Genomic DNA, 23,885 nt, shown 5'->3' with positions numbered 1-23,885 from the left:
AGACAAACAAACAAACAACAAAGAGCAGGTCCCATGATTCGTGTTGATGAAAGTGGGTCAAAGATGAGGATCACACCTCACTGGTTCTCTACGAGTTAATTTACACATTTTGAAACACCACAACCGGTAAAAGCAAAACAAAAACCCTGAATATTTTTGTGAACAAATTTTGAAGTTCTGTAGCCACCTCAAATGAGACACTCCATGCTCATGGTTCCCACCTCTTTCACTATGTGCATAAAGACATCTTTGGAGCAAAATCAATGTTTGCTCCACTTTTAGAAGGTTTAGCTGATGTTCATTCACGAGTGCTGAAGACTCCCTTGTGTCACAAACAAGGAGACTTGGAGTGAGAGCTTTCTAAATGCTTCATCTACTCCAACCAGCTAGGGAGGGTAAGATGACTTTCTGGAAGAAGGCACAGGATAAGAAGATTTAAAAGTAATAACATGGATTCCATCAGGAGCAGGCATCGCAAGACTTATAATCCCTTGGTCATTAAAACACACTACACACACAGAAGATTCTGCTCTGCTACTGACTTGCTGAAATGAAAAGTGATTTATCAGGCCAAAGGCGCACACAACCTTCAATGCTACTACTATGGAGGGGTTGTTTATAAAATGAAGCATTATTTATAAAATAAAAATAAAAATGAAGTAATAATGATTTGCAAACAATTCCTGAAAACATTTTTGCAGTGGTTTTCAGAGTTGCACCATAAAAATCTTACTGCATTTTGTTAATGATTGAAATAATTGGTTGACAAGGACATCTAAATCCGTGAGTGCAGCTACAAAAATAAAACTGATCCTTAAAGTAACTGGCATGTGTTCACACAGGGACTTCAGTTTAACATTATTATTCTATTATACAACATTATTATTCTATTAGCCATTATCAGAAAGCTTCAAACCAAATTAGGTAAAACAGAGGATGTTTATGTTCCTTATATATTATTCTTATTTATACAGGAAGGAAGTGATTAACGTACCCTTATTATTTTATCATCATTCAGATAACCTCATTTTGAAAAGGACAAAATCTCAAACAAATTTTTTTTGGGGGGGCATGGATTTTTTCTTACTTTTTTGCCATATAAATTTACCAAATGCCACTCTTAGTACGGGGGAATGGAAGTAACTTGTAGCAACGGATGACCCTCGGAGTCATTGCATTTGGAAACACTGCCCGCCGTGCCCCCAAAAAGGCATGCATCATATTGCCATCTTCCAGAGGATTCCAACGCCAAACTGAAAGACCCAGGTTAAAAATATCTATAATACAAACTGGTTGTAACATGCAGCATGATGCAAAATACCTCTGTGACTGTTGAGCACAAAGCATTTATAACCGTACTTGTATTCATTATAATTCTGTCTGACAGGAGTCCATTAATTTTTTTATGGTGTTTTTTTTGTGTGTGTGTGCTTTCCCAATGTTCTTATTACAACGTTTACTAGCCAGTTTTTAAAACAAGAGAAAAGGAGACTCTGGGCCCGTTTTATTATTTTGTTCTTTCAAAGATAATGATCCTAGATATTTTAACAACTGTTTCCTATCAACAAGAGGAAGAGATTAAACGATACATTTCAGCCCTGATATTTATGAATAGTGTTAAATTGTTTAGGTCTTTGCCATTAGAAAGATAAAACAGGATGCATTTTGAAAATGTTAGCAGAATCGACTGTAGGGGAGGAGCAGAAGCGACTGTAGGGGAGGATGTATATATTTATTCCATTACCGTAGTATAGGTACTTGTAAAAGCTCTGTGTGGCATTTAGTCACTTATTACTAATAATTACAGTTGTGAATGCTCAGGCGGGAAATGGAGAAGAGAGAGACTTGGGGAGGGGGGGTGTACATCAACTTTTGATATTTGTGTAGAGCTCCAATGTTATTCAATAAATCTATCCACCAATTAGGAATAAGTAGGGATGCAAGTGGCACTGTGGGTTAAACCACAGAGCCTAGGGCTTGCTGATCAGAAGCTTGGCGGTTCGAATCCCCACGACGGGGTGAGTTCCCGTTGCTCGGTCCCTGCTCCTGCTAACCTAGCAGTTCAAAAGCACGCCAAAGTGCAAGTAGATAAATAGGTACCGCTACAGCAGGAAGGTAAACTGCGTTTCCGTGTGCTGCTCTGGTTCGCCAGAAGCGGCTTTGTCATGCTGGCCACATGACCTGGAAGCTGTACGCTGGCTCCCTCGGCCAATAACGTGAGATGAGCGTCGCAACCCCAGAGTTGGTCACGACTGGACCTAATGGTCAGGGGTCCCTTTACCCTTTTACTTATAATTACAGTTGTGAATGCCCAGGCGGGAAATGGAGGAGAGAGAGACTTGGGGAGAGGTGGGGTTTACATCAACTTTTGATATCTGTGTTAGAGCTCCAATGTTATTCAATAAATCTATCCACCAATTAAACATGCTTTGATCATTTTTTTTTTAAAAAAGAGTTCCCTGATCAGTGCAGCTCCAGCACTGGTAATACCTGAGAGTAGGGGGAGAGAGCTGGGGGGGGGGGAGCCTGTCTTCCACCAGATAGGAATGACTTGGGATGAGTGGAGTCAGGAGGAACAAATCAGAGGCACTCTTCTCTCCACTATTAATAATGTTTTAAGCATTCACAAACGTCTGTGTGGCTAACAACTTCTTAGGCATTCCTCCTTTCACACATGACGCCATGCATGTATGTGTCATATCAGGCACCATAGGTATTCCTTCCTATGTGGCATGAATACATATCCAAACACAGGGGAAGAATGATTTCCCCTTTGCAGTTACTCTTTTATACACTGGAGAATTTATGCAAATTTAATGAAATTGACTGAAACCCGTGCAATCGAATTAGACTGTGTGGCAATCCCTATCAAGACCAAGTTGCTGTGCTGGTTCCTCCCCCCCCCTTTCTTTTATAATTTCCTATTAACTGAGAGGCTCAGAAAACCAATGGAATTACTTTAAGGTACTGTAAGCAAGTCTGAAAATGTACTGACCTCCTGAGGTCCTCTGTCTGTTTGTGCTTTAGAAGCAAAAGCTGGGGGAAATACAGAGCCTGGATCAGATATATTCTATTTAATGGAGAAGTTATAACTCTGGTAGTATACAATACTTTCACTAAAACAAAACTTTAGCAACTTCTGAGAAATACAGAATTATGTACCATGAAGAAAGTCACAGCAAGAAAGTCAGGTGCTGGGTGGCCACATTTCCTGGGCCCAAAATCAACACAGCAAAACTCACATATACCCAGCAACATGTACACACACAGCGCCCACTGCTACCAGTTCTCCTATCACCAAAAGTCATTGTTTTCCCCTTCTTCCTTTCCTTGCCATCATGAATGTCCTTTTGGTATTTCTTTTGCCTCCCCACACAGTCACAACTCTGTCCAGGAGCATTGCCAACAGCAACCCTACCAACACTCACACAGATCACAATTTCATCCTCCTATTAGCCAGGTGGCGCTGTAAGGGACCCAGGTGGCGCTGTGGGTTAAACCACTGAGCCCAGGGCTTGCTGATCAGAAGGTCGGCGGTTCGAATCCCTGTGACGGGGTGAGCTCCCGTTGCTTGGTCCCAGCTCCTGCCAACCTAGCAGTTCGAAAGCACGTCAAAATGCAAGTAGATAAATAGGAACCGCTATAGCGGGAAGGTAAACGGCGTTTCCATGTGCTGCTCTGGTTTGCCAGAAGCGGCTTTGTCATGCTGGCCACATGACCTGGAAGCTGTACGCCGGCTCCCACGGCCAATAATGCGAGATGAGCGCGCAACCCCCGAGTCGGTCACGACTGGACCTAATGGTCAGGGGTCCCTTTACCTTTACCTTTATGTAAAAAAATAATATAAATTACTGTATCACAAGTTTAGAACCAGCAGTCTACAAGCCCCCAAGTAAGGTTTGTGGCAGAGATAACAAATATGTGTTAGCATTTTCACCCCTCCCACTGTGAGAATCGGGTGATCTGATGATAATTGAGAAAGGGGGAGGTGACTCTTTCTTTAAAGGGAGTCTGTCCCTGAGTTCTCTGTCTGCAGTCAGGGTGTGGTTTTTTTCCTCTGTGCTGAAAGACAAGATGACTGAGTGGCTGAATGAGGACTTGTAACACTCACACAGCCTGTAAATATCTGTAAATATGCTGTAGCTTGAAGAAATAAATAAAATGAGGATAAAACCTACTGACGCATCCATTGTTTATTGAAGTTGGAGTTAGTGCTCACCATGGCTAATTGTGGGTCCATGGTTTCCGAATTCCGAATTAAGCTGAAGGTGTTCCAGTCATCCTGCTAGCCCAGTCGGGGCAGAAAAGGGACCCAAGACGTGGACAGATCCTGGCTTAAATTCACAATATGATGGGGCCAGGTGTGTTCCTGGGAAGGGACAAGCAATTGTGACTTCCAAGGAGAGGAAAAGCTGTGTGTTTATTGTAGAGTTCGATATTGTAGCAACCCTAGTTCTGATAGGTGGCTAACCGATTCCACTGTAATCCTCTGAATGGACACAATGAATCATTGCACATGTACACTAGTAGCATTTCTTGAATCTATACAGCCTGGTTAGCCACTCACAACAGTGCTTGCACAGAAAGACATATAGGGATAAAGAACTGCGTCTGCTGTGTAGATTTTCACCAGGGTAGGCCAATCGTAGCTTTTGCATTGATGCATTGTCAGAAAGGGAGACAGAAATCTGCACTTTCAACCACTGCTGTTATCATCTCCAGCCTCTGTAGGAGCAGGATACCACCCCTGATTTGGACTTCAGAGACACATCAAATGCAGTCATATTTTCCAAGGTCTTCATGTCTCAGGGCAATATCAGGTAGAGTCCCAACCCTTGGGAGGTGCAACACTGAATTTGCCTATTGGAACTATGCCTAGCCAGCTATGGAAATTCTGGCTGCTTTCTCAGTCTCTCCAAGCCCAATACATGAGAAGGGAAGCCACTTCCCCTCTTCTTCCATGACTGAAAAATGGACAGGGACGCTTCCTAACCTTGTGCTCTGCTTGCCTTGCCATATCCATTCTCTGGTGGTAGGATTTATAGACTCTCAATTATCACCCTATTTTTTAATGTTAAGGAATAAAAACAATAAAGTCTTGGACTCGTTCTGCAGTCAGTGTCAAAGCATCAAGCTAGAATAGTCGATTGTTTCAAGCCATAAGGATGAGATCTTTTAAAATAAAAACATTGAAGTGAACATTGAAAAGCTATAGCAGTAAATTAGTAAATATTTTTCATTCCAATTACAGTATAGGAAAGGCTTTAAAAAAAAAACTTTTAACATGCGTATATGAAAAAATAATCAGTGGAACGCAGGCTTACCCATTTTGTAGCACAACATTTTCCTCCAGGTGGATTTCATGGACCCCCAGCTTGCATCCAGATATCTCAATTCTTCCTAAAGGGCTGACCAGCACCACAAACATCTTCTCACACTGAGAAAAAGCCTGTTAAAAATACAACCAAAGATGCATAAAGCATTTCCCCAAGTATCCATAACTGGGCATATAAATGGCACTTTATCATTATTCCAAACAGGAAAAAGAAATAAATTTTAAAAAATTAAAAAAAAATTGACCAGTAGCACCTTAGAGACCAACTAGGTAGGGAAATGGTTGGTTTTTATTGGACACAGAAATTTGGACTTAGTCATGCCAGCTGTATAGGAGTGACCTTCATACTAAGTAACTTAAGTTCATTGATTTCAAAGGGTCTGTTCTGAGTATGACTTAGCTGGGCATCACCTTCCGTAATTAAACTTAATAATACCACCCCTGAAAAAAATCACTTATAATATAGTTAATTAAAAATAATACATATGGTGAGATAGCAGCTAAATAAAACAAGTAAATCAAGTTAGAAATTTTCTCAAGCTGCAAGTCAGCTCTTAAGGTGTGATCCTACCTAGAACTGGCATACCCATATACCGGTATTGTGAAAAGGCATAATCATCAGGCTAAGTGAGAATTAAAGAATCCCAGAGCAACAGGCATGAGACTCTTACTTTCATGGGTTCCAAACATGGGTCAGGCAAAAGGATTTCTGCATTGCAGGGGGTCACTAGATGATGCTCATGGTTCCTTCCAACTCTACAATTCTACGATCCTAACAAATCCACCGGTCCACATTAGATTGCCAACAAGGTATTACAAAACATCAGGTGCTTGCCAGGATGAAAAATGATGAAGGTGAGTATAACCTACTTTCAAAGGACAAACTGCCTACTAGTGTAACGAAACGAAATCTGCTCCAAGCCAGAATTTGCAATAAATTCGCCATGCCCGTGCCCACCAGATGAAATGAAGAGGCACAGCCCTTTTGGCTGCAACATCTCCTCCTAGCAAAACTCTCTGATTTACTGTCGAGAGAAAACCTGGGAAATAAATCCTTACCATTCTGGCTTCTGTTCTAGTAGTAAAGATTCTAGCTTGGAAAGAAGCTAGAGTTTGCATAACTGGATTTCACAGCAATTACACAACAGCCAATATTTTGAATGCTGAAATGATTAAATGGAAGTGTGGCATACCCTTAAGGGCATTTCTCTTGGCTTCACACACTGCTGAAATTACAAAGCCAGTGTGGCATGCCCAGGGTTGGTGGCAACTACATTCAAATACTGATCTGTTGCCTGACATAAAGGGTGATCCTGATCACATGCTGCCTTTAAGATCAAGCTTAATTTTGACCGAATTTACCTGAAGCTAGGGAAATGGTTGGTTTTAATTGGACACAGAAAAGAAAATTGATTTTCATGGCTATTTGCAGATCAATTGAAAAATGAAATGAATTTCGTTTCATCCTCCCTTTTAACCTGAATAGGTATTTAAATAATAATGATCTGAACTAACTTATCAGTGGAGAAGAGGATTTCTCTGTGCTAACAGCAGAAGCAGTAAAGCCTGCTCTGTGGCCATCATAAATCACCATCTAGCCTCACATGCTTATTTAAAAAATCTTGGCATTAATTCCTGTCTGCATCACAATTCACTTTTACTCTCTTCAATGCCAGCCTTGCCTATTACGGGAGCCAGTGATGTTGCATTGAGACTACAGAGGCTGCATAGATCTATTGGACCTGGGGTAGCAAAGTTTAAATCTCAGCTCAGTCTCAATTCCTCATCTATAAAGTAAGAGCAATAGACCATGACCTGCATTATAGGATGGTTGTGGAAAAAGGATGAAAACCACTGCAAATTGCTTTTCAAACCATGGGCATTAAAAATTATTTTAAACTATTTTATGGTATGTAATATATTTCCCCCTGTCTTCTTAAAACTTTTTTGAGGTCTGCCCCACTTCTAAACTTCTTCTCTACTCAACACCAAGTGCCACAACAGAAGATGCATTGTTTCTTGCATGCAGTGAGATGTTGCCTAGTGCAAGTACCTATGGATTAGGGCCCCAATCCAACACTGGTAATCAAGAAGTGGAATAGAACAAGACATATCTGTCTGCTCCTAAAAGTCACACGATCAGAAGAAAGTACACAAAAGCTAATGGGGCAAAGCAGGAGAGCAGTCACACCTACAAATCCAGTGTAGATCAATGATCCTCCTACGCCATCCTGGAATCTAGCATTCCCCTTCCAGGTGTTTTGGCCCCCACAGTTTAAGGGCCACTGCAGTGGTCATAGATGGCTCTTTGCCTATAAATGATGTGTCTGCACTCTTTAATAAAAATTATAGCCATCCAGCTACAATTCAGGGTTACTCCTTCCACCACATGTACTCTCCTATAATTCGCTGTGGGAAAGATTCCAGAGGAATAGCCATATCAGTCTGTTGCAGCAAAGAGAGTCTTATGGCACACCTTAAAAGCTTTTGTGCACTAGAGTCCACTTTAATTACAAGACGGGCTGCACCTAATGACGTGGGCCCTAGTCCACAGAAAAATCCACATGTAATCACGTTCATCTTTAAGACTGTTATTCTTGTAAACAAGACATTTTTTAAAAGTATTTTAAATAAGGCAATAGCATGGGTGGAAAACATGGCTCCCAGCTCATTTTATTAATGGGTTACTGGAGGACTATGGTGAACAAACCTCTTTCTTACTCCACCACAAGACTCGTAAACAGCACCCTACTCACCCAGAATGCCTCGCTTCCTTCCACTTACCTTAGGGCTCTGTGTGAGGTCCATGTAAGTGCCTAACATCTACATTACTGCCCTCAGATACTTGCCATTAATAAGAACCCCTCTTATTTGACTTTCCAATCCTCAGCCCACCAACACAGTTGCTTCCAGTTCCTACAGCATATTAGAATTTTTTGTCCTATCCAATTTCCCCATTCCTAACAAAAGCTAGTAATTGTGCTCCCTGAGAAATGAGAATGTTTGAAAAATATTATTTTAACAGCTTAGTGAATCACTGCTAGTCTTCACCATAAAACCCTCTTGATTCCAGCAGGATGCTGTTAAACACATTCTCAGATATACAAAATGGAAAAAAGCTATTGTTTGGGTTGTTTTGGGTGGTAAGTAGCTGGCAAGTTTAACATACAGCATGAAAACAACTGTGCCTGCACTATCCGATCTAAGAAATGTGGCAAGGCATACATCCTGGGTTTGTCTGGCACCTTGCTTTTATAGAATTTGAGAACAGACACTTTTCAGCTACCATCACACACATAAGGCACAGGCTTGTCTTACTCCTGGGCACTGTCAACAGTATACAAGCCCCTGCAACATAAAACAAGATAATTTTACAGCTACCAACTAGACACAGTACTGCCGAGTGACAGTTTGTCATGAAGCAGTAAGGACTATGGCAGTATGGTTTGAGCACAAATGTCAGTTTTTAAACTGTTATGTCTTGGCAAGCATCAGCTTAAAATGTGTCATGCCATCCCAGAATCTTACTCTCTGTAGTACACTAAAGTTAGGCTAATCCTGCCATCATTTAGCAAATTTGCAACCTGTTGGAGTAAGAAATGACTGCACTCTGTTACGTGTTTGTCAGCTACAAGATGTCTTAATTCTTGTATATAAATTCTGAATCAGTTTTACGTACACTAGTAAAACAAGGGACATGGCAAGAAAATTACTTACGAAGCAAGCAAGGATTGATTAGCTATTGCAAAGTCTTGTAAAGTACGTAAATATTGTGCCAAGCAATTAGAACCTTGCTTTTTATATTACTTTTTAATATTTTTTATGTAAGGCATTCATACCCTTTAGCCAAAGTGGCTGCAAGAGCAGCTTATAAAAACCAGCACTGAGACAGTCCCTGCCCTCAGGAGGCTCACCATCTAAGACATGACACGTGAGGGGAAATAATGGGACAGAGGAGGGGAGAGCAAACTTAAGCACAAATTCTGAAAGTCATAGAGTTGTGTCTATGTGGATTCTAGTTATCTAGAAGAGAAGCAACTTCTTCCAGATGCCAATAGTGGCTCAGGCCTTGATGAAGAGCAGTGGCTTCAGCAAAAACATTCTTCCCTCCACATCAGATCCAGAACACAGATGATGATGACTTCCAGGCCAGGAAGACATTGCAGCTCTTCATTTACCAATCAGCTGGGGGCCTATTTATGTGTGTCCTGCTCCATCACCCAGGAAGCACTTTTATTTTTGGGATCTGGGTAGTCAGTAGCCCTACTAGTCTGGGGCTAGTTCTCAACAAAATTTATATTTATAGTGGGGAGGAATACAGAGTCGGCACAGGCTTAAATATTTAGAAGTACAACAAAAAATAGCTTTACAACTTCATACAACAACTATGTATGCTTACAAACACTAGTTATCAACTGCTGTTTCAACTGGATATGGTATAGCTATTACACCAATTGTGTATGTACAATAAGCATCTGCTAACATCTCAATATTATTATGCCTTATGAATATAAGTAGGGTTGCCAGACTCAATAGAGGACAGGACTTCTGTGCCTTTAACTGCCCTGCCATCGTTTGAGTCTGCAAACCTTAAAGAGAAACCAGCAGACCCTTTGTTTAATTTCCAAGCAAAGCGTCTGCTGGTTTCTCTTTAAGGTTTCCAGACTCAAAAGAGAGCAGGGAAATTAAAGGCACAGAAGTCCTGTCCTCTTTTGAGTCTGGCAACCCTAAATATAAGCTACAATGCTCAGTATAGATTTTTTCCATTTAAAAACTTACTTCTGCGAACCTTGGGATTTCTCCAGACTTTGCCTTTTCATGACAAAGATACTGTGTTGCATATCAACTGGAACTTGGAGAACTGAGTGTATTATCAGGTATATAATATATACCAACGCATAGGCCTACCCGCCCTGCACACTGCAACCTGCTGCAGTTCCCCAATCCCCTCATGTAAATAGGAGCTCCCGCCATTAAGCCTAATTTCTGCAGGGTGGGTGGAGGTGGCAACTAGGGAGAACAGTGCTCTTGCAAACAAACAGATGTATCATAAGCCTGAGAAATCATCAGGTGAAGAGGCAAACTTTGCCAAAAATTTGCTTCCATAATATTAATCTATATTAAATTTCTAAATTAGCTATTTTAAAATTGGCAATATTCTGAAACACTTCCTTTTAATTTCTATTGAAAAGAGATCCTTTAACAACAAACCTTATCTAAATAAACTGCCTTTTCTCTTCATTCTGGGTATATATAAATGAACCATTCAAGGAATTTTGATTAGGTAATGTATAACTCTACCTGTGCTCTCATTTTCCATTACAGTACTTACAAACCTTTTGTGTCAAAGTCTCTCATAAGTGTAAACTTTACTAAGTACAGTACACAAGAGATTAGCCTAAAATTGGTTCTCCAGCAAAAAAAACTCTTATAACTTTGCTACTGAAGTTGATACCAAAATGAATTTATCAGAACAGAGTGCTATGATCATAGCTCATTATGGCTAAGCGCAAAAAAACTGAAGTGCCAGTGTTAGCCAACAGAATTAAGTCTTCTTTGCCTTTAATAAATAAATGAGTATCAAAAAAAGTGTTCATTTCAGAAGGTTTATCAGCAAGAATATTAGGATGATTTACGACTGAACGTTCTGTTTTTTTTTATAAAAAAAAGCTTTCCATTTTCCAGGCTTGTTCCTGTGACTTTGAAAAAGCATATACAGTATGGCTCAATGGCATGGTGCCCCTTTGAGGGCTAAAGTTCTCCAGATTACACACCCCAAAAAAGAGGTAACACATAAATGAAGATGTTGCAATGAATTTACTAGCCCAAGGTTCATGTGGTAGGCAAGGCTTCAGCACCAGCGCTGCAATTTTGTGTCCTAAATTAGGCACCTAAAGCCCACAAGCTTTCACAGGGTTTGGTAACTTACACATAAAATGTCCACCTTTTTACTCTTTCTACAGTAATTCAGTCTAAATGCAGCCAATATTTCCAGGACTAGCACGTACTTTCCATATGATTAAATACTGTCAGTATTTAATTTTGCATTTATAAGCCTTTGTTACAGTAAATACTTCAAAATGATATGCTATTATAATTGACTAGGCCTTAAAAGCGGGAGGAAAGTTCAATTTCAATTTAATGGTTTCAGCTCTTAGGTCTTTCTCTTCTCTGCTGTTGCACAGGGAGTGTTGAAAACATTCTGCATCTATGGCTCCTTATTTCTAAGGAATTTTAAGATACACTTTACGTGGTTTAGGTAGGAGGGAAGAAATTAAGTTAATGTTTGCCCACAGTTTATCATTGAAAATATTTGTAGAAGGGCATAGCAAATAGGAATCCTGTTTTTTTTAGCTGCAGTAACAGTATAGACGCTGCTAGAGGATGATGTTTTGCTACCTCTCTTGTAGGTTCTTTTCCCAGCATGCCCGGCAGGGTCTGCTGGCTGAGTTTTGAGGTCCCAAAAAGGGGCTTTTACCTTGCGCAGGTGTGACATTTGTATACCCTATGTTGCTAAGAACACTCCCCATTGTGGAATGTGGTGTTGTGTCCAAATATGATACGAAATATATATAGAATTGTTAATACAATTTTATGAAATGGTAAAACGGCACACACAAAAATTAAAAACAGTTTGTGCGTAAACTTTTTTAAATATTTCAATGGAATATACCTCATTTTAGTCGTTAATTATTTCCTGTGCTAATTTTTGAGAAAAAGTCATCACCCTAATGTGCACACTGCAGCTTAACTGCGGCTTGCCTTTTCAAGATGGGTGGAGTATAAGTAATAAAATTATTATTAAAATTATTTCAAATTGGATGAAACATGGTTTGAGGTAAAGCGCATCAAACAGGAGTATTTCTCAAGAAACCACAGGATTGATATGGATTGTGGTTGGCATTATGTGGACTCAGCTTCAATCACCAGTGATGGAAGCACTCTGAAGTCAGAGAAAATGCCAATGTGTACACTACACAACCTAACTTGGAGGTGGTAGGGGAGGGGAAAAAACCACTGCTTTAACCTATAGTCTTTAAGAGCTTGGGTCTACCACATATCAGAGACTCATTTCTTTGTGACTGATTTAGTAGAAAGAACATAGAGCTGCTCCTTCCGCTGGCATCAACAAGGCAGTGCACACATGGATAAGGGTTGCAGTGTGTGTTTTGGTTAACATTTGAAATGGAAGAATCAGGCCCCAGTCTCCTAGAACAAACAGTCTATGTGTTGCCTTGAATTCAGCGAAAGCAGAGTTTATGGACAAAATATATCCAGATGTGCCAGTATTGCTCAAGGGCAACATCACTTTTGACAGTAGCGATGCTGCAATGCCTCCGTCAGGTTGTGACGGAGGTTTCATTCACATACACGCCACACACTTTAGTTAAAAAGAAAACTATACAACAGGGACAAAATCTCTCAGCACGCTTATTTCCATCACAGAACAAAGCTATGAATGATAATTCTCAGTGGTCGCTAAAGTTTATCTCTGACTCGAAATATTAACTATTTGCCAAAAAAGATGGTGATTTTTTTTCATAAAAGGAACAAAACATTGTGAATCAATAAGTCTTCAGGGAATTGCTTCTTCCTTGTAATCATGACCAAAAAACCAACCTAAATTGTAACGCTTAAAATATTCTCGACAAGTGTTAGTAGTTCCATATTTTCTTAATCTAGTTTTGTATTCTATTTCAATGTAGCAATTCTTATTTCAGTAAACGCATGAAAAAGAAATGTGCAACAAGAGAATGTGTTTTCGGGTGTATGCAAAACTTATATGCAATTTTGTTTTTATAATTGTACTGTAACTAAGTATTGTCTTTCTTCCACTTCTATTATCACAAAGCTTTGAATGTAGCAAATCATATTTCCTACCTTCCCCCAAAAGCAGAAGTGGCAACTAGATCTGGATGGTGGCCCGGGTCACTATCCCCCCACACGCTCGCAAGCTTGATTGGGGGGCAGAATCATCCATAAGTCAATCACCTGACATTACACTGCTGCACTAGGTAGTATTTTGACATTTTGACATGTCTGATGGTTTTCTGATGTGTAAAGCTTTGCAACCACTGCTGATACAGCTACGCTTGCAAACCACCTTTTCACTTGGGTGATTTTTACCTGCCAAACACCTGACATCATATGCATTTTCTCATTGCGTTCTGAAGTATCCTAAACTTACAACTGCGGCTGAAACTCAATCTTAGGCTGCAATCCTATACACACATTACTGGAAGTAAAGCCAGCAGAACACAATGGACTTCTGAATTGGGGATGGGGCTGTGTGCTATGTGCAATGGGAAGACAGAAAGGCAGAAGTGTCAAAGACCCAAGCCCATTAAATATAAAGAGGACACACCCAGGACTCAATAATAACTCTTGTTTGAACATTCTAAGGTTTAATATAAGCCTGGAAAAGCGAGAGGAAAAACCACCAAAACAATATGCAGAAGTTTCATTTTAATCTTTCTTAAACCACCAATATCTAAACATTGTCTACTGGCAAAATATCAAATTTCAGGACTACACAGAACATGAACACAAACTGTCATTAACAAGCTCATGAGAGTTTCCCATGAGCTTGAGAAAGCCAAAGAACATAGCATTGGCTGAAGAAATGAACTTCTAAAGAAACAATGATTTTCTTCCTTTTTTGAAAAAATAACTTTCTATTCCTTATTATTGCAAATTTATACCCGAGTGTGTGGGGGCAATGCCTCGTAACATGTCAGAAGTGATACCAAATAAGATACCGAATAAGGAATCATGTTCAGCAGCTATGAAGCTCATTGCCCCATGAAGTATGCACAGGCTGCAGAATCCAGCTTTTCTCCTTAGTGCAGAATTTATTTTGAAAGGATGGGGAATATGTAGAGTCCACAAAGTCTCAGTCAAACCTAAGTTCATCATCATCAAACCTTTTATTGGCATCACATACAAAGTTGTATGTTGCAAAGAATACATATCTGTTTTAGTGCTAGTTTAAAAAAGAAGGAAAAAACATGCATGAGCAATGAAATAGAGGCTTAATATATTAAAGCTAGCCTCAAGTGTTCCAGCTTTTCTATCAAGATTTGTGTGTCTAAATTAGTATGATCTTCCTCAAACATTTATTTTTGAAAAGAAACAGAAAGGTGCTCCAATACTTAAATTCAAAAGGCCTTTTGAAAACGAAGAAAAAGTTACTATCACAGGATGAAGAAGTCTTTGATAATTAGCTATTTTTAAAATACAAGCAATCTAACCTGCTAATGAGCAAAATAACTTTTAAAACATCTGATTAAAACAGAAGAAATAGATTATGCTAATGACTTTACCCAGTTACCTCTTCTATAGATCTTTTAGCACCAACTATTAATTATATCGTAATGAAAGCACAAAGTCTAGACTAATTGACTTTGTGAGTCATCTACCTGGAAGGGGAACTTTTTTGTGAGGGCAAAGTGAATGATCCCAAACATGAACTAAACGGAGTACGTTTTGGTTTCACCTTCAGCTCTTTAAAAGTCAAAATAATATTTATACTCTCAACTTTTTTTCCTCCTTCACTAACTATTAGTTTTAAGAATATAAAAATGTAAGAAGAGCTTGCCAGATTTGGGCCAATGGCTCATCTAGTCCAGCATCCTGTTCTCACAGTAGCCTACCAGATGACTATGAGAAACTCGCAAGCAGGATCTGAGCACAGCAGCCCTCTCCCCTCCCAAGGTTTCCAGCAAATGCTATTCAGAAACACACTGCCTCTGGTCATCAAACAGTTTCCTTCTAACATCAATACATTACTCGAAAGAAATGTAATATATTAGTTAACAGTGATAGTTGGCCCAGTTCATGCTGCCTTTGTAGTATGAGATTAAATTCACAAACTTTGATCATCATTAAAAAAAATGATTTCATTTTCTTTAGTATGAAAAAGTCTAGCAATTCTGGATGGTTGTTTATTTACTACTAATGGGAAAACATACAGTGGTACCTCGGGTTACAGACACTTCAGGTTGCAGACTCTGCTAACCCAGAAATGGTACCTCAAGTTAAGAACTTTGCTTCAGGATGAGAACAGAAATTGTGCACCGTGGTATCTCAGGTTAAGAACAGTTTCAGATTAAGAATGGACCTCCAGAACGAATTAAGTTCTTAACCCGAGGTACCACTGTAATACAAATTATACAATGAGCAGTGGAGGCTAACCCAACCAGTTTCACGCATGGGGACAGATTTGTGTTCAACACAACAGTGTTTATGTGTAGCACTGTTATTTTTCCCTGCAGGAGCAAATAGGATCCATTTGACTATATACAGAAGAAAATTAATGGGTTATCGAACACTTCAGCATCATCGCAAGTTATTTCCTAGTTTCCGATTCTTCTTCAAAGCCTATTCCGATAAAGCCTTTCCTGCTTTTCATCCTTTCGTAGCTAAATGCTACCAATTTATTCTACCCAGTCCTCAATTGCTTTACCAGATCCTGTTCCTCATGTACAACTTGGACTTTAAGCCCCTGGGCCATGTCACATCTCTGTTCTTCATGATACCTTGCATGCTGCCAGCAGTAAGTATTAAACTACCAGCCTTACAACCTACTCATATACAAACAACAGATCCTGGAAAACACCTGACATTAAAACATTTAACTTGATATTCACTTAGGGGTTTGCGGCTCACAAAATGACCTAGACCTATGACTCTGTTTCTCTGATTCCACAAAGAATCAAGGAAATCTTTCAGTAGCATAGAGAGTATCCAGAGAACCAAAGCAGCAGACAATGCCCAACCTACTGAAATCCCATCATGGATTTTAAGGGATATCAAGAAGAGAAGAAACTAATTAAAGTTGAAATATCCTGAATATAATCTTTATCTGTTGACTCAGCTCAAGAGATTAAATCCCTATATACTTGGTTATATGAGAGAAAGAGAGAGAGAGATTAGTGATCCCTTCCCAGCTGTTAAGGAGCAATACCTGAATATAGATTTCTTGTGGGAGTCCATAAGAGAAGACAAAACATGTGATTGGAATGATGTCAGTTCCCCAAAGACACCAACTCATACTTACACAGAAAGAAAGACATCTCCATACCTTTATATATACACAAGAGGAAATATAACAGAATGATGCCTTTATTAGTGCCCAAAGCAAAAGAATAATGGATTACAATAGTTCATCCTGGCAATAGACAGAGTTGAAAGTAACATGAGCAGCTGATGTACAACATTTCTAATGTTGTTACATGAATATGCTTCTTCCATAAATGCAGCACTTCCAGTCCTATTTTTACCAAACTCTTCCAAAGTCCAAGAAAGCAAGTTCTGAAACATTCAGTATGACTTGTAAGACATTTTTGTCAATACTATTAGTCAGAATATTTGAATAAGAAAGGTAGAAAATAAAAATAAAACCCAAACTAGAAACTAGTTTGAGGGGAATACAATTCTTTTTTTGTTTATTTCTATTTGTTTAAATCAAACAGAATAAACACAGGGCTCCTTCTGCCCAAGAAATGGACTGCAATCCAGCAGAGGCTCCCATTGAAGGAAGAGTGAAAAGCAATGAACATCAGTTCCTTCTTCTCCCTACTGCTTCCCATGTCCCATGCCATGCTGTTTTGGAGGGTCCCGCAACTCTGTGGAGCAGATTTTCAACAAGTCCTGGAGGTCCTGCAGCAAACTCACAGGAACTCTGGATCCATGGTATACAACTTAATATCCCCACCCTGATCATCCCCATTTTCATACCAATGATCAAATTATGAACAATCCAACTATTATCTACTCCAGGGGTGGCCAACTCCCAAGAGACTGCAATCTACTCACAGAGTTAAAAACTGGCAGTGATCTACCGCCTTTTGGGGGGTTCGGGTCAAAGTTGTTGAGTTTTTTCAGGGAGGAGGTAAAATGTTAAGCTTTTTTTAGGGGAGCCACAGTTGTTCAGGTTCTTTGGGGGGGGGAGCCAATGATCTACCAGTGATCTACCACAGACATCCAGTGATCTACCGGTAGACCATGATCTACCTGTTGGACATGCCTGATCTATTCTATTGCATCCCATATTGATTTACTCTGTCATAGCCCCATCTTGTACTGAGCCAAGAAGCTGATTTGGGTAAAGATTAGCTAGAAAAATGTAGTAATATATTAATATATTTTAAGGCAATTAACATTCCAAAATATGTTAGCAGCTACAGTATATTTAATTTGTACGGTGGTGTGTATTGCGACCTGCCTTAGGTCAGGTCAGGTGACTCTGAGCAATGTGAGGGTCAGAATGTACTCATGCAGATCATGAACCCTTGTTTAAATAAAGTCCTCTTTCACTATTTGGGTTAAATCAGCACCCATCTGGCCTACAAAGCCCCAATACGCTAACAATGCAGTTGCAATACTTGAGATCCCAACCTAAGCAAGTTGTGTAATGCCAAGTTTAAAAAAAGTAATCAATAATAATCAGATTTATATCAAGTTTCAGGTCACTAACTCTCTCCAAGGTTTAAAGAAGGTTGCTGTTAACACTGCAAGTTGCTGTTGTAATTGATCCTATCGGTTTGGCATTTATAGATATATTATTTCAAAAACATGTAATAAGGCTGCACGATTCAATCACTTTTTTTTTATCGTCAATGTGAATGTTTTGGTTGTTTTATCTGTTTTAATATTTTGTAATAAACTTTTTTTTTTTAAGGATTCCTTTTTGCTGTTTTACAAAGTCTAGCATGGGAAGCGGCCAGGAAGCTACCAGATGTAAGGGAGAAACAAACAGGACTCTTAAATATATGGGCTTGGATCCCAAGAAAAACAGAGAATTTCACTTAGCCAAGGGGGTTTCCCACATCCATTCACAGTACAGGAGAATGACTATTTGCATGTAATTTATTTATACCCTGCCCATCTGCTGGATTTCTCCAGCCACTCTGGGCGGCTTTCAGCAGAATATTAAAATACACCGATTCATGTAGAAGGCCTCAGGTTCTATCTCCAGAATCTCCATGTAGGGCTAAGAAAGAACCCTATCCAAAATCCTGGAGAGCCACTTCCTGTCCATGTAAACAATAGAGAGCTAGATAAACAAACAGTTCAATTAAGCAGAGGTCAACTTTCTATGTTTCCCCTGGAGCTCTTCACATCCTGGAAAAGTGACTGCTGAGATATGAAGGGCCTCTATAAAAGAGTGCAATACAACATCCCATGGAATCAGCACTTGGCAAAAACTAAACTAAACCTTGTGCTAGTGGGTACACAAGGGGCACTTTTGGTCCAAGCCGTGGTGCCGTGTAATTTCATGATATTCGAAGGAGGGGGAGAATAGCGATGGTATGGGACAGATCCAGCTCCTAAGGTGACATGCAGCAGGGATGAATGTGACCTTTTCAGGCTTAAAAAAAAGGTCAACAAGAAAGAGGTAGGCAGTTATCTTCCCATGCCTTTCAGAGAAGCAAAGTTGTTTTGCAATGGTGACGTGGTTGCTTTTGTTCTGGGTGGCGTTACTCCTGAAAACGTCCGTAGTAATGCCTCTCTGACATAGCAAGACGACCTCTCTTTATCCCATGCAGGGCCACTGCAGCTGCAAAGACAGCCAACTTTAGAAAAGTGCCTCAACTGTCAAATTTGTCATTTAAACGTCAGAGGCAGACACATGCTCCAAGTCAAAATAAAATGGAAGCAATAATAATTCCCCCTCTTAAGGAAAAAATGCTTGTTGTAGACTCCAGCATGACAGCCATATTCCATGGTTCAATGCTCACTACAGACTTGCCACTTGAGGGCAGAACGCATGATTAATTGAAATAAAACACGACTGTGCTAAAGAAAATATATTGCCAAGGTGGTGGTGGTGGGGAATACACCACAGCTAACAATATTTCAGATGTGGGGACATAATAGTATCATTTCATTTTTATGACATCAGTTCACTAAATATAGAAAAACAATATATTCAGTCAATGGGCGGTTAGAGAGAGACCAGGCTTTTTCTGTGTTTTTCCTAATCACTAATTCACTAAGAGAAAGAATAGCACCTCTGATCAACTATAAACAAAATATTGCTTATATTCAACTTTAACACACATACACAAATAAATCTATGCAACTTTCCCAAACACTGACCTAACTCTTGACATGCAGATACATCAGACAGCAACCACTTTAGACATATCCAATTGACGCGCAACCGTCAACATGCAGGTCCTTTTGGACCCCGGAAGAGGGAGGAATGGGGGCAGAACGGAGTACATTGCGCTCATGCACTCCCTGCCATGTGTGGGGACCAGGAACAAAACCCCTATGCAAAATGGTCACTGCCTGTATTGTGTTTATATTACAAATCCATGGCATGTGTGTTCACGAAAACTGTGACACTGCCTGTTGCTTGCCTGGATGGAGAGGTATGTGAAGAGGGTTTTCACAATATTTTTCACTGGTCTATAGAACCATAGTCCAAGGAATAGTAGTTCTTCTGGGGTGCCCAAGTGACAACCTACACTCATGTGTCATTCAATCCCTTTCAAGATTTCTGGTGCTATCAAATAACGGGTTTGGCTATGCCATATATACCTCTATTGCCATGTAGCCGTAGATACAATCCCTTTTCTCTAGTCTATAAGGATTGGGCTTCAAATGGCCTTAGGATGGGACTCTGGGACCGGCTGTCAGGGAAAGAGATTTATGGGCTCAAGGAAGTGACCCCTCCTCTCTCAGCTCAATCAGATGCACTATACAAGTCTGTAAATAGGATAGGTGCTGCCATCAGAGTGCATGAGGCAGTGTGGAGGATGGGAAGAGGGAGGCATAGGGATGCCGAAGGGCAGTGAGTTCTATAGAGGTGCCACCCGGAAAGATTGCCCTATCAGAGAAAAACAGGGAAGATGTGGGCCAAAAGATCAGATTTGTCCATGGAACATTCGTCCCGACTGCCTCAGCTGTGCCTCTTTACTTATCCTAATGTGGGCTTATATCCGAGATTCACACCTGTGAAATCAAGTATGTGAAACGTAAGCTATTCCACCCAATGTGTCAAGGTCTGTGCTTAGTTGGTTAGGGCAGTGTTTCCCAACCTTGTGCCTCCAGCTGTTTTCGGACTACAATTCCCATCATTCCTGACCACTGGTCCTGCTAGCTAGGGATCATGGGAGTTGTAGGCCAAAAACATCTGGAGGCACAAGGTTGGGAAACACTGGGTTAGGGAACAGCTCTGTGGAGCTTGCAATGTGGGTTCGAGTCTCAGGCCCCCTTTTAAGCACACATGTAGAAGTTGAGTGAGGCATATTCACTCCTTCATGCTAGTGGGACTCAAATTCCCATTTCCTGTTCCTGCAAACCTGTGCCCTATGTATGGAGCCACTGGAGGCTGTTGATGGCAGAATGCATCTTTGGTCAGCCTCACTGGTTATTTGGCAAAAGAGCCTTTCCTTTCCTGGGTGGTGTTAAACTTTTGCCCGAATGGACTGTGTGTGCCCTTGGAGATTGTTCTTCAGTGTCCAGTCCCATCATAATTTAAGTGTAGGGTTGCCTTGGACATGTGTTAGGCACACTCTTATATCTATGCATCCTGAAGCTCCAAAACCTAATAAAAATAAAATTGTGGGATTTTCTCCACGTTTAACCAAAGCCAATACAGTAAAATGTTTTCCATACATGAAACAGAGTAGCAAGATTTATAATCAAGATTGCATAATATTTCACAGGATGCTGTGTTATCAAAATCCACAAGAATTCAAAGGGCTGTTTCTTATATTCTCCGAGAAGCTCAAGTCAGACAAACTAAGAGATAATGCAACTAGGCATAACACAATAAAAGATATTACCTTCGCAATGCATTATTGCTGCCAATTATAAGAATCACTTCAACTTAATTTCAAAAGCACAATCACCCTCAACTGTAACAGTCTCTTTTTTAAATTTCAAACTGTATTACATTAAGGCAATAACTCACCTTCCAGCTATAATATTGGTCTCTCTTATTTCAAAAATACATTTCATAAATACTTCATCGACAAGTCAAGCTAATTCAGGTTAATTTTATTGTATTTCAGTGCTATCTCACATTTGTGTGCAATTACCTCTATCATTTTATTGCTACACCGGAAAGTAATCAGAGCAATTATTTGAAAAAGAAGGCATATAAATTTTAAGTCACAGTTGCTGGCATTTTTGATAAAATAGCAGCTTTATCTCAGAAAGTGGCAGGGACATCAGATAAATCATGCATCAGTCAAGTGTAGCTGACCCCCAAGTGCATTGCACAATATCAGAAGTGCTTCAAAAGAAACTTTCCTGCATCATCCATCATCCTCCATAATACTAAAATAGCTACACCTGAAGAGTTAGAACTAAAGAATAACAGTAAAACAGAACCCAAGCAATATGGGTAACACTATTAACAATGCTCCTCTTTAAAGTAAACTATATAGGAACCACTAGAATTTGCTTGTAAACAAATAAGTCCTATTTCCATATTGCATCTTCAAACAAATAGTCCTACAATATGTAACCAGCATCCCAACTAAATTCTATTCAAAATACTTGTCAGATCGTACACTGAAAGAAATATAAGGCACATCACACACCATGAGAGTTTGTTCAAATTTCACAAAAAGCAGGAAAAACATGCTCCGTGTTTACATGGCATTCATGGTGTTAGAAGTTATCCATTCCTCGCAGAATTAGAACAAGGACAGAGACAGCTGAAGAGGAGCAGACACCACCATTTTTGCCAATGCCCGTTATACATGGTGGAAGCTTCCACCTTAACTGCACTTCCTTAGCTTAAAAGATAAATAGTATCCAAGCATTGAGAGCAACACAATAGACCTACCACCATTAAAACGAAATACCTAATGAAAGCACCAAGTGTGGGGGCAAGAACTGAAGACTGACTGAAGGATTCCTTGGTCTCCCTGCTCAACTGGTCTCAACTTTCAAGGAGAAAATAGAAAACACAATGAAACTGACACACATATTTTTCCAATAGGACTAGTGGTGCAATTACAAAATTTGAAATGTGCCCAGTGGTGCAAAGAGTTTGCTGACCCCTGCTCTACATAAACACTCCTAACAGAATGGTCATTTGGATGTCAACCAGCACTCTACCTCACTTCTTGCTTGTTAACTTCTTCAGCAAAGGAGTCAAATGTGCATCATTATCACAGACACCAGTGTATGTGTATCTATGTAGGACAGGTTGTATTTTAAGGGAGCCTTACTGTATGGAAGTGAGAGCTGGACCATAAAGAAGGCTGATCGTCGAAGAATTGATGCTTTTGAATTATGGTGCTGGAGGAGACTCTTGAGAGTCCCATGGACTGCTAGAAGATCAAACCTATCCATTCTTAAAGAAATCAGCCCTGAGTGCTCCCTGGAAGGACAGATCGTGAAGCTGAGGCTCCAATACTTTGGCCACCTCATGAGAAGAGAAGAATCCTTGGAAAAGACCCTGATGTTGGGAAAGATGGAGGGCACTAGGAGAAGGGGACGACAGAGGACGAGATGGTTGGACAGTGTTCTCGAAGCTACGAACATGAGTTTGACCAAACTGCGGGAGGCAGTGCAAGACAGGAGTGCCTGGCGTGCTATGGTCCATGGGGTCACGAAGAGTCGGACACGACTAAACGACTAAACAACAACAACAACAACAACTGTATGCCAGGCATCCCCAAACTGCAGCCCTCCAGATGTTTTGGCCTACAACTCCCATGATCCCTAGCTAACAGGACCAGTGGTCAGGGATGATGGGAATTGTAGTCCAAAACATCTGGAGGGCCGAAGTTTGGGGATGTCTGCTGTATGCTTTGCACAACACGTGAACTTCAGGCTACCCAGTTTCAAGTACAGTAGCCACAGTTTAGCCTCAAGTATGGCATTTCACTTCCTCAGGCCCCTCACTGAAAAGAGGAAAATTTTATAGCTTCTATGGGGAGGAGGAAATAATAAAACGGGAAATCCACAACCTATGTAAGCATTTAAAGTTGACCATTACAAATCATAGAGTAAAAAGATAAATGTGTACAAGCAAACGAGGAGAGGGAAGGAAAAGAAATTAATGTAATACAGGCCACAACCAATTTACACGTGGCCAGTTGACACACAACTAATGCACATGCACGCATCACGGCAACCCAGAAGTGGTCAGAAAAAGGGGCAGGTGTGCGTAATGGGGCAGGTTTATGTGCACTCTGCCATCACACACTATGATCTGGAATGCACCCCCCACACAAAACAGGGGCTGCCTGTAACTAAAGGCTATTCAGTTTATCCTGGAGGAGATTGGAAGGGTAAGGGTGTGTGTGTGTGCGCGCGCGTGTGTGTGCGTAGGTGTCAGCAAGTCCTAAGTTTTCCCCAAGCCGGTAAAAACTACCCCAGTAAATACAGTGCCAAAATCGGACTGTATCTACTGCATCTGAGTACTGCATGGTTCGCATGTATAGAAACAGTGAAAGAGCACACCTATCCAAAACGAAATGAAGGTTACCATAAAAGCCCCTTAGATGTACAAGTTTAAGTACGATCTATACAGAGGATGCTGCATCTCAGACGAGATATCAGCTAGACAATTTTG

The 23,885-nt window shown here is 40.3% G+C and overlaps 1 long non-coding RNA gene across 1 annotated transcript in view; it reads right to left on the bottom strand.

Moving 5' to 3' along the window:
* The window catches only part of LOC132592166 (uncharacterized), a 111,602-nt gene that overhangs the window by 74,838 nt on the left and 12,879 nt on the right, over positions 1-23,885 (bottom strand). Inside the window, exon 4 of the long non-coding RNA XR_009557613.1 lies at positions 5,325-5,449. This is a non-coding gene — a long non-coding RNA (uncharacterized LOC132592166). The remainder of the gene's footprint in view (positions 1-5,324; positions 5,450-23,885) is intronic.

This window comes from Zootoca vivipara, chromosome 5 (assembly GCF_963506605.1).
Source record: "Zootoca vivipara chromosome 5, rZooViv1.1, whole genome shotgun sequence".
Lineage (NCBI taxonomy): Eukaryota > Metazoa > Chordata > Lepidosauria > Squamata > Lacertidae > Zootoca > Zootoca vivipara.
Note: the sequence above shows the minus strand (reverse complement) of the source record. Positions and strands in the feature narration are given on the sequence as shown.